Source organism: Meleagris gallopavo, chromosome 2 (assembly GCF_000146605.3).
Source record: "Meleagris gallopavo isolate NT-WF06-2002-E0010 breed Aviagen turkey brand Nicholas breeding stock chromosome 2, Turkey_5.1, whole genome shotgun sequence".
NCBI lineage: Eukaryota > Metazoa > Chordata > Aves > Galliformes > Phasianidae > Meleagris > Meleagris gallopavo.
This window is the reverse complement of record NC_015012.2, coordinates 30,365,874-30,378,589: the sequence shown is the minus strand read 5'-3', so window position 1 is coordinate 30,378,589 and position 12,716 is coordinate 30,365,874. Positions and strand designations below refer to the sequence as shown.

General features: G+C 37.0%; 1 long non-coding RNA gene across 1 annotated transcript; it reads right to left on the bottom strand.

The window, feature by feature from the left end:
* Positions 1 to 981: 981 nt before the first annotated feature.
* LOC109365958 lies at positions 982 to 9,131 on the bottom strand. The gene is made up of 4 exons (XR_002111882.1): positions 9,047 to 9,131; positions 6,140 to 6,200; positions 1,691 to 1,737; positions 982 to 1,338 (listed from the first exon to the last, which is right to left on the bottom strand). It is a non-coding gene; the product is annotated as an uncharacterized LOC109365958 (long non-coding RNA).
* Between the last annotated feature and the right edge of the window lie 3,585 nt (positions 9,132 to 12,716).

Sequence of the window (12,716 nt, the reverse complement as noted above, 5' to 3'; positions counted from 1 at the left end):
TAAAAGTTCATAGCAGACCACCTAAGGATGTTTTGGCTTCTGTATACCCAAATGATACAGGTAGTGGCAAAGGCCTTATACAGAATGCTGTGCTTCCACATAAGTAAATACAAACATGCTACACAGTAACTTTCAAAAAGCTAGTGAGTGCTTTTCAATAGCACTATATCACACTTTTCAAACATTGCCAGCTAGATTTGGCAAGAGGTCTTTTGCCATAGAAAAAAAACTGGCTGTATAATTGAGGCAACCTAACAAATAATTAAAGAAAGTACCTATCTCAATGAATTCTTTAGAACTTCAAATTTAGTATTCTATCATTGAGAATTTCTTGCTTTCTTTTCCAGGCAAGCTCTGAGAGAAAGGCTTGTTTTCAGATAATAGATGGTTGTCTTTTTCCAATTTCATGTCTTTTATACTGTATAGTGGTCAAAACCTTGGAAGAGTTGGAGGGATGGAATCAACCATAACTTGAAATTAAGACATTTCACTGTTTGAATTGCCATTTTTTCTTAATGCATATGCAGCATTCTCTGTTTATACCACTTCAGTTAGTACTCGTGGTACAAGAAATCTTAATTGGGACCTCTGTTGTAATTAATTCATAGATACGAGTACAGAGAGAACAGCTATAATACAGAACTGACAAGGAATCCTGTGCAGCTGTAAACGATGAAAGAAAAATGTTATTCATAATAGACTGACACTGCACAGAATTATGGTTTGTGTTACCCGTCCATAATATGTCTTACGGGATTAAAGGCAGACATTTTAAGTTTGTTAACTCTTATTAATTACATGGCTTCCAGTGTTAAAGGCTATATCAAAAAGATTCAAAATGAGAAGGAATGGAATGGAATCTCACATAGTTTCAATTTTTTCTAGAGCTTTTGAATATAAAGTGCTTCGGAATCTTAGTAAAGTCTGAGTGAAAACTGCAAGCCTTCTCATACTTTAAACACTATTAAGAATGTTACGGAGACTTCTCTTGCAGTAATTGAATGAAATCCAAAGTAACCATCACATATTATTATTCAGGATTTTTCTTCTCCTCATTTTTAAACTTTAAGTTTTCCATGTTGCATTTAAGCTCATCAATTTTGTTCTGATTGTTATTTCCTACATAAGCCACTTTGCCAGTATCCTTAGTGAATCCCATTCATTGATTTCAGACCACTTTTCCAGTGCGTGATGATTACGCTGTATTTTATTCTCATTCTCCCATGAATTTACAATCCCTCCCTGAATTGTGTCACGTAAAATATGATTGACAGGCACTATATTTCATCTTCCAGTTCATTCATGGAATCATTCAACAGATACGGCCTATGAGATGCCCTGAAGCAAAGAAGAATGGACAATGAGATACAGACACTCTAAGACAGAATTTGTCAGCAAGATATAAAATGAGAAGGTTAGAAAATTGGTCTGATTTCTGAAGCATTTTCCTAAACCCCTAGGCAAAAATCGTTAAGGAAAAAACAGGAGAGCTGTTTCTTCATGCTTCTAATTCAGTCAGTTTTTATTAGAAAAAGTTATATCCTAGGGAGAAGGTCATATCTAAATCTGGATTCAGACTTCACTTGGATTGATATCAGATGTGCACATATATTACTTAAATATGGCCTAATAAAGTAGGACAGAGGAAAATGGTGTTAACAATACAATAAATCAAATAATGCACAATTACCTGGGCAAAAGTGAAGAATTATCTGAACCTGTAGTACATCAATACACCTACCAGTACAAAAAAAAAAGAATACACACATAAATAAAACCAAACAAATTGAACATCTGCAGAAGTTGGAATAAATAGGTACTTAATCTTTTTCTCTGGATAGCAGTAGCTTCCAGATAAAACATTACATGCAAATAAATATTTATATTGTTTTCAGATGCTGTCATATTGTCCAGTGATTGCCATGGTGATAGAAAAATCAACGTCACAAATACTGAACACTTAAGAATAAAAAGCAAAAGTTGTTATAGCATTTATTATTCTGTTTTGGTTTTTGTTTTGCTGGATTTTTACAGCTCATAACTAATGTGGTGGAACAAAAAATAAGTCCCTTGCAGCATCTTTTTCATTAAACTCTTCTTTATTGAGCCACACAGTCTTAGGGATTAGTACTGCAGTGTTTGGTAGCTCTTAGCTATAAAATTTACTTTTCACTTAACATAGTGCAGAATGGAACTAGCACAGGCACTACATGTTTGTTAACCACAAGTTCAGATGTTACTGCTAGAAGCAAACATGCATGCAGCAAGGTTACACGGCTAATCCTCACCCATGGAAACCTATTTACTTTTTTTTTTTTTACTAGACTTATATTCAGAAAAAAACATTAAATTGTATTAATCAGACTGTAACAACTGGGCAAGAAAAAATAGATAATGTTGTTCGTTCTCTAGAACTGCTAAAGAGAAGCTTTCTCCCTTTCCACAGCTACTCAGCTATTCTTTCTTTAGTTATAAAATGAAGATCAGAAATACAGCTAAAAAAATACATATTTCATCGATTTTTTCCAAAGCCTGTTAATATTGTGATCCACAGTCACTAGTAAGAGGTGAAAATGCCAGCTACAGGATGCCTGCAAAATCTTTAGAGCACATTGTCCCTCTGGACTGAGTTAACAGCACAGCCTAAGATTCACCAGATCCAGCTGCCAGAGCATTTTCTTCAGAATTGCAAGGATGTGACTGGGTAACAGTCTGTGTTCATCTTACTTTGACACATTTCAAATAGTCATGCAAAATTCCTGAAAGTTTAAAAAGAAAAGCAGAAAAGTTTCAACATAAGATTGCTAGATTCATCATTTACCATAAAGATGAATGAAGATTCCCTCTGAGAGTGTTAAGACTCTGAGAAAGAAAGCGCTGGAGTCTGCCACAAAATTTATCATAATAGACGCTGTTGCAAGAATTTATCTTGCACTGACAATAGCTCTGAATGACAATGAATATAACAAACAAGGCCAATCAGGCAGCGTTGTCAAGCCTGCAGCCCCAGTGGCCCCTCAGATATGGTCTAATGATAGTTTGATGTTTATGGCTTATGCTTCAGTGCAGTGTATATAACTCAGATTCTTTTTGCATAAGATTCTATAGCAATAATAGTTTGTGCATCTAAGTTCTCTTGCCTGGATTATGGACTTGAAAAACACTAGAAATGAGAAGGTAAGTTGAGCTTGGTTAGATCAAAAGTTCTCTCAGCCAAACAACTCATCTTCAGCAGAAAGGAGCAGTGACTTCTTGGGGAAGAGTATGAGAGCAGAGCAAACACATAGCAGTACCTCTCTATTGTGGTCACTTAGCGCTTCCTCATATCACTAGTGCAAGAGAACACTACAGTTTTCCTGTATTCTGTATGGGAAGGAAAATTACCTCCATATAAATGGCAATCCTTAATTTCCAGATTCATTTCCTATGAGCACTTTCCTTGTTTTCTTCTGCTTAGAATAGCCTGTAGCAATCAGTAGAAACCTTTGTGGACCCAGACGTCTACATGAGAGTCATCTTTCTCAGTGAAACACTCCAAATGTAGAGGAGGATGATTTCATTCACACATTATTTAACTTCTTAAGAACGCACTTGGATATTTAACAACCTCGCCTTTTGTCAACGGTTTATGGGCTGATTTGGCCTGGTTCTGTGACTAGTGGGGTGGAGGGACCTGCAGATCTGCTCCCTGGAAAGGGATAAGGAAAAAGGATAGAGAGATGGGCCCCAAACAGAACAGTGGCAGCAATCTGAGAAGAAACGCTAATTGACTAAATAAGATATTAGAATGCAAGATAACACACTATAATACAATATAGTACAATATAATTAGAATTGGAGCTAATAAATATAATATATAATTTATTATTATAATAATATATTATAATATAATGCGAGAGTTTCCAAAAAAGTGAAGGCCTCACACTAATGCTGAGGCAAAACGTGTGGTCAGCTGGAGCAGCAGGGAGGAGAGCCTGGTCTCATGACCTTGTCAGGGGCTTTATCTCCTCTACAAACATAAAGTCCTTTGGAATATATGTAGTTGTTCTTCTCTTCTGGGACAAGTACCCAGAACTGGAGTAGTAACTCTAACTCCTACTGCACTACATGATGTTATGATGTGGAATACCAATAACCAAAAATCATAAAACCATGACAACTTTTTTCAGGACAGGGCATACTGTGTTATGAAAGTTAATGCAAATATATATTCTGAAGTAGCAATGCAATTCTTGTCTGCCAAACTGAGTTCTTCCATATTTTTAATCTAAGCTAACTTATTTTACATAGGACAAAATATTATCTCCATATGTATTAATATCTGGATGACATGCTTATAGAAACACAAAGCCTGACCTTCAAAGGTATAAGAGGTCTGGTTCTCTCAGCAGTATTTGAATTCATAGTAGTGCTAGCTATAGCTAGATCTACACAAAGAAGCTTATTGAGACCAAATATTCCTAGTTTTAAGAATCATGTTTAGATTGAACTACCTTTTAAAGCTGAGTACTCTAATTTTCTGAGTTTACCTATGCATTAAGATGGAGCTGAGTGACTCTAACACGGTATCAAATTTAACCTGTTTTGAAAGGAGGATTTTAATACTTTACTGATTCTCTCTCAGACAGTCTGAATTGAATTACAAATTCAAATGTATGAATTCAAACATTTAAAAAAGTGTCTTTCAAGATTCAACACTTAGATGAAGAGCCATGACTCTGCTTTTGTTCTATACAAATGCCCAGAGATCCTACACAGCTTCATAGAAAAGTCATTATATTGTTAAGTATCTTTGTATGTTGGAAATAGATAATAAATAGTGCAGTATTCAAAATTCAATTGACTTCATGCATCATTTCAAATTTTATGCTGCAGGGTATATAGATAACAATCCCATTATGAAAAGAAAAAGATCAGGTAAAAGTTGCTTAGTAGAATATAAGCAAATAGCAAGTAAAGAAGAAAATAAGTCAATAAAAGGTTATATAAGAAAACAGTCCCAAATGTACACGAACCATCTTATTCTATGAACCAGAAGTGATGCAGGATGAAAACTATAGGGCTGACAAGCAGATCAGAAGTCTCCAAGATATTCTAAATATCTCATCAGACAAGAACTATAGAAAGACTCAGAACATGAAAAATTTGAAAACGTACTGGGAAGAAGGAGAAACCTCACTGCAGCCTCACAGTAGTTAAACAGAACTTATGAATAGGAGGGAGACCAACTTCGTACGTGGACAGATAATGATATGACAAGAGGGAATAAAATTAGGTGGACTTCAAGGTTCCTTCCAACCAATCCATTCTATGTTTCTGATATATATATACACACCATATACTGTCAAAATGGCAATCACATCTAATTTTGCCTCAATTCCTTTGCTAAAAGTGCTATAAATTTGAATTCCTATTGAAATAAAAGGGGTCTCAAGAAAGAATTGTATTTCATGTAAATTACTGCTAAAAACATAACATTTTAAGTGAAGTGATGACAAAAAAAGGGAAATACTTCCAATAAACTTCTTGGTGTTATATGTCAAAGAACTTTCAAATATCACATTTCACTCATTTTTACTTAACCTAGTCAGCTCTACTTAAATGATGGCAAACAAGGGCACTGAATAAGCCAGTTTCCCCTGATCTCTCACAGCAACCACAGCACAACTGTTGCCTCAGGACTTTATGTGCACCCTGCCAACCCTGTCAGTCAGTGACAACACACCGCCTTCACAAGTCTAACCACAATATGTATTCCAACAAATCTGTATTTTTGCTGTTTTGTTTGGAAACTCCTGCGTTGCAGGAGTAGCAAAGCTATTTCATATGTACATGTTTAATAGCTTGCAGCCTAAGGTTTTGCAACAGGATGGACAATAATTTTTTTTTTTTAAGTAAATAACAGCCATTACAAGGAGCAACATCACAAACAGAGTCATGAATGCACAAATCACTAAAAAGAGTATACAACACCATAGATAGCATTTGTTGACTCAGCAAAGACACCCAAAGGCAGTTTTCTTTTAACATGACTAACAGCTGTAATAGTTCTTCAAAAGAATAGTAAAACAAGCAAGTTCTAATTGAAAAAGGTCATTTTCTACCACCTTGTAAGAATAAAAAGTGGATATTGACTTACATCTGTAGAGAAGCTTGATACTCAGTGATCCATTTCCTCGGTCTCTCTAGAGCACACAGTTCTGGAAGGAAAAACAAAGATGCCAGCATGAAGCAAATGTGCCTTTGTATGATGCTATCCTCTCTCTGAAGTACCTTCCTGTTGCATCTCCTGAAAATTCAGTAAGGACAAATGATAAATAATCAAGAGAAAATAAAAAGAAATCCTGAGCATGTCCAGCTAGGGTTCAGTGAAAATAATCTGTTTTTTTTTATATATTTAAAAATCTGCTTTTATAAATCTATATCTGGCCTACAATCCACAAAAATATGAAGTAACAAGAAGTTCTCAAGCAGAATCAGACTAAAAGAAATAAGCACACCAAAAACATTTACGTTTATATTAGGTTTATATGTTTTGTGGTGTCATTTTGAGAAACACAGATGACTTCACCCCTTTAAATTAGCAGTACCTTAAGAATAGTTTCATGATGTTTTCACCTAAGCTTACCTAGTTAAAACAACATGCAATTACAGGTTTTATGGGGGATACAAATCACCCACAATTTAAACTGATTGAAATGAGTGGGAAAATAATCTTGACTGGCAGAACCAGATCGAAAATTAGGACTATACCATTTTACCTTGTGTGGCAAACTCAATTAATTTACCAGTTAATATTGTGACTTTGGCTAACGGTATACTTTTCTTGGTTAAGCTATCTTGCTCATACAGAGGCCAGGAAGCCAGGTGGTCTACAGTTGTGGTACATGGTAGTAGCTACTTTTCTGTTTCTTAACTGAACAAGGATTGTTTTAACATTAACAGCATTATAGGAAAAGGATTGTGTAAGACAATGTCATTTAAAGCATTAAAGTTCATGTTCCTAACTTTTTTTTTTAATAAAGGTTTTGTATATAGGCCTTTGCCTTCACCTTCAAATAATTAAATCAAATAGTTTTAGTTTCCTTCTGAAAAATTCAGTTTTCATTTGAGAAATATATATTCAAAAACAAAACAAAACTTATAGCAATATAATCTCCTGGCAGAGCAACATGAAGAACTACATCCAAGACTATTGTGGGCTTGAAATATAAACTTTCAGGGAGGTGCTGGAACAGCTTGTTTCAGTGATTGTAGGACTGTGTGAACATGCACATGTCTCACAGAAATAACGGTTTCCATAATACTACTTTTCTCTCCTCCTGTTATTCAGTATCATAAATTTCAACACAAACTGTAACCAAAATGAATTGTACTCAGGAGTGTTCTGGGTAGCTCAGACTCCAAAATTCAAGATCCACATAACAGAAAAAAATTGGGGAACTTGAAATTGCACTGTACAGCCCATATCAATCATGAAAGTGCAGAGTCCCAGGGTGAGTAGGTTACAAAAGGGCTGCCAAAACCTTTCAGTCCTCACCACTTTCCAGGGAGTCCTAAGTGAGATGGCTGTTGGGCCTGGGCACTACCTAAGGTTAGTATTCAAAAAGAGAAAATGCAGAGGCTTTGCAAGTGGGGCTGGAGAGGTGCTTCCAAAATAATGTTAGAGTTGCCAAAATCTTTTAGTTGTAGCTCCTTTTTGTGTGAGCCCTAGGTGGAGTTGTAGCATAAATAAAATTTTTATTCAGTGAGCATGAGGAACTGGCGTAGGATGCCCAAAGAAGTTGTAGATATCCCATCCCTGGAAGTGTTCAAGGCCAGGTTGGATGGGCCGTGGTATAAATTTACCTAGAGGAAGGTGTCCCTGCCCATGGCAGAGGGGTTGGAACTAGGTGGTCTTTAAGGGTCCTTCCAACCCAAACTATCCTATACCTCTCTAATTATAAAGCAATCATAGTTTCCTAATTATTAATTTTGGTTGGACAACTGGGATATTAATATTGTACACTTGCTCTGCTTAACTTTATTACCCATGTCCCTGTGTTACAGAAAAATGTCTGCAGTCTTCAACAACAAGAGACAATGTCTATTTCCTTCCCAATATTTTCCAGATCATGAGAGCCAAAAAACTCATAATTTTTCACATATATCCACATAAGAATCTTCCAAGTAGTTCAGTCACTTAATAGCAAAGTTGTGTTGGATCTGTAGTATCCTTTGTTTGCCAGGTTAGGATAACTAGGATTAGAAAAATTATTCATATGATTACTGCTGAATATTCATTCATTTTTTTCTCTTCTGCAGTGGTGTAGCTTTTTGCATCATCTGTGGACATAATAAAAACAATGAAGAGTGTAAAAGTAATTCAAATAATAAAGAACAGACACAGGATAAGAAATTATAGTGAAAAATAGAAGCAAAACTTAATCATTATATAAGAACAAAAGAACGTCTGATAACTTGTAAAAGCAGGAATTTGAACACAGTTCAAACTTCCTATGCCTTGACTCTTAGACCTTTACAAAACAGATGCAGATTCTAAGATAGAAGAAAATCAGTACTTCAAAAATTTAAGTTAAACGTGATAATTTAAACTGTCAAACTCACAATAGCAGTTATTGTGTCTTCTAAGTTAGTTTTTCCATAGGTAGGCTGTACTTTCCTCATGGAGATCACAGTAAGCTAGACTAGGGTATCTCTGATCTGGTCACTGCCAGTGACGAGTCAGAGCAGCCTGAGCCCTTTAGCATAATCCTGTATTCTGGTGCCTATGATGGCCTCCTGATGGAATGAAGTCCAACAGACACTACAACCCCAAATTTACTTTGTGCAGACTGGATTGTGCTGGGAATCTTCAAACACACACCAAGCCAATCATACGCACAAATAATTCAGCTACTCAGTATATTAGCTACAATGTGAAAAACTTTATAATCCACTGTTGGCCCTTAGAAGTAGTGAAACTGCTTCTGAAAAAGCCTTTGCAACACCAAGTAAAGCATCAGTAAGAATATCAATAATCAGGCATATGAAAACATTAACTCACCAACTAGCAATAGGGTCTCCAGCTACAGAACACACTTTCTCAAGAAGAAGCCTTCATCCAGAAGACATTCTCCCTTGGCTAGCCCTTAAATGAGCTTCTGTTCACATGGGAGGCACAGGTGAATTGATTGCACTGTGCTTCCTGGGCCAGCCACACTCTTCACCTGGTGCTCGATCATCAGTTCAGGCTGGGACATAAATTTTTCCTTACATCCATACAAGAAAAAAAAGGAGGAAAAGAAAGAAGGAGATGGAGAGGAAACAAAACAAGATGTCAAACTGCAGAGGGGAAATTGTTAACAAATGAGTCCTCTTTGAATTATTTCCTTTTTACTTCTTTTCCACTACATCACCAGAATTCATCACTGTAACAACTACTAGTTTGTGTCCTGTTTACTTATTAGTTTTTTGATGTGGTGACCCAGTGTCAGTTGTTTTCCAAGCCTGTCAAAGCTTTCATCTCTGCTTAACTTTATGGTGAATGAAGAATCATAGTTTTTCAGTGGCATGGGCCCACGGAAATTCTAACACACATCAGGGTGAATTACAGTTCACATATTTCATCATATAAAAACAAATGACATTCATTAAGCATCCTTTTTACTTACCAATCTTGCATAATCGGTTTGCTTCATACTCATTATTTCTTATTTTTTGACAAATATATTGTGAAGACAAATTTTATGCTGGGATTTGTTCTTAAAGCAGTCACAGTGGCTATTTGTTATTCATAATTAAAGACTGATAATTAATTACCTAAATGGCATGGCATTATTTTTGCTTACAGCTTGGTGCACTGATTCATAATAGCTGGAGGTAAATCCTTTGTTTGGGTCCAAATAATTTCTACATAAGCGTTCTTAACAGTGCAGCAACTATTTTGTGTTAATAATAAAATGAATGTTTTCTAACTTAACCATAAGTACAGCTCACAGCATTAGTCACATCAGTCCACTCAGACTGTTCACAGCAAGCATTCTTGTGACTCCAGCACTTATGCAAAAAGAATCTGTAAACATAGGAGTAGAAACTTCATGGCTGACTGGCCAAATATTGGTTCTTGCTGGGGAAATAATGCTGCATCAGTCATACTGGGAATCTGGGAGCAAAGAGCCCACAGAGGATCCCAACACCACATCCAGGTTCTGCATGTGGAGTGTGCATGGGGCTGGAGTCAGTGCTCTGCTCTGCCTTGGTGGCAGTGCCCTCTCAATTTCCAACAGAAATGTACTTCCCTTCCAAACAAAAATGCATCAGATAATCCCTGGTGAATAACTGACACCACAATCTGTCTAGTTTTGATAGAGGTACCAGCAATCCTGCCCTGCCCAGCCACAGGCCCTGCTGAGCTGAGCCTACTTTCAGGACTACATCTTGGTCCAGACTCACCCTATCCCTAGGGACATTCCCAACGCCTGTGTCTGGGGCTGTCCTCGTATCCCCAGCTGCCTGCCCCTGTGGGCCAGTGGGACAGGTGCTGGCTGCCAGGTCTGGCTCCTGGGAGACACTGGCCTGCATGAAACAGTAACACATGGTGAAATAAACAGCATGACTACAGGTGTTTGTAAGGTCACAGAAAAGAAGCCAAATGAGAACAGAGCTCACTTCTTGCTAGTATTCAACCATATATTTAAACAGCAATCTTAAAGGCAAATCTTAATGGAGAAAAGAATAAGAATCAAAGGCAGAGAAGCAAAACAGTACAGATATGGATGGTATCGTGAGCACGGGGAAACACAGGCTAGATCCCCAAGTGAATTAACAGAACTCCACTAAAGTCAGTGACTTTCCTCTATTAAGGGACCTGGTGGGTCACCTTTCACACTCACTTCCCACAGACTGCCATCATCAAAATCACCCTGTGGTTTGTCCACAGGCGTCCAAACCTGATCACATAAGTGGTCTGAAACCATCCAGAAGCATGCTACAGGAGGGCTAATTCCATTGCTTCATACTGTTGTTTCCAACAGCAGTTCTCTAAAATGATGGTATGAATAAAATTGCATACTTCTTTCTTCCAGTGTGAGGTTGGGCAAACTTTCAGTGGCAGGGTGAGGGTAGAAGACACCACGGAATGGTCCCTGTACAAGTGTTTCTCTGTAAATCCTTCAGCCTCAGTTCTATGGAGAGCAATTCAATGGAAAATAACTAAGTGTTCCTTTCAGAGTCTCCCTTAAGAACAGAAAATTGAAGTATTTCTAACTTCTGCCTGAGACGGATGTGGAGAGAAGTAAAACTCCTCTATAAATGAGATATGAAGCAAATATTCTGTTACCCTTATGACAAACTACCACAAAACTCATCTGATGCTCAGTCTGATTTTGAGATAGCTTGTCAGTGACCTGTGGGTGGATAGAGGAGGAACAGTTGCACTATTTTTTTAGTTTCAATTCATATTGAACCTGCAAAAACTACACTCGCATTATGCTTTGTTGAACAAATCCCATAATTAAGTCTGTAGCTAAATAACAGTGTGAAAACAAGAAAGACTTCTCACAAATCAATCTTAAAACTAGTTGCTCCCAGACATGAAATTGAAGCTTCTGAAAATGACTAATATATATATGTCTATTCTGAGGACATTTATAAAATATGACATCTGTCTTGTTCTGAAATTTAGAAGCAGATGCTCAAACAACTCACAACAGGGAAACTTTCAGTGATCTGTGACTCATTAGTTTCTTCAGGAAGCCTTATATGGTAAAGATTCAATATTAATTTATTCCTATCCACAGAGAGAATAATAAGGTACTTGATACCCCTATTCTTCATACTTTCCCTGTATCACACCAGTGCCTACTGTATGAAGCAACACACTTAAGTTTTCCCTTTACATTCTTCCTTCTATTTGCACTTATTAGCCATGGACTAAATATGTCATGTTTAGCGCACTGTATAATCATGAAAGTTATATTTTTCATTGCAGATACACACGCTGTAGTTTTCATGAGTTATTAAAAAAGGATAGAACCAAAACATATGAACCAGGCTCACTTGGTGTTGTGCCTCATGGCAGAGAAAAAATGTTGATAAAATTTTCAAAGGAAGATCTTTCTATGCAATGACCTGTTCCAAATGCCAGCTTAGATTCATCCCAGTAGGTGCGTACTTCATACTCTCTTTAATAGAAAAATATAATGTGTTTTCAGTTTTTCTTACCCTGATTGTCTATTTAATGAAGACTATGGACAAAAGTGTTAATAAAAGAGAAAGGAAGAGAAGATACCATAGTAAATCAGGTCAGGTCACAGAGAGTGTCTTAATCTTAATGTCATGAGGGACACTATGAGTGAGAAGAGTGCGTAAGAGGAAGACAAAATCTTGAAAAATAATTCATTTCACCATATGGATAAAAATTAGTTTCCTCATTCACTGGATACCAGATCTCCAAAACTGTAAATTCTGTTTTCACAGAATCACAGAATAGCCCAGTTTGGAAGGGACCCCAAGGATCATGAATCTCCAACCCCCCTGCCACATGCAGGGCCACCAACCTCCCCATTTAATACTAGACCAGGCTGCCCAGGGCCCTATCCAATCTGGCCTTGAACACCTCCAGGGATGGGGCATCCACAACCTCTCTGGGCAGCCTGTTCCAGCACCTCACCACTCTCATAGTAAAGAACTCCCCCTGACATCCAACGTAAATCTTCCCTCCCTCAACTTAAAAC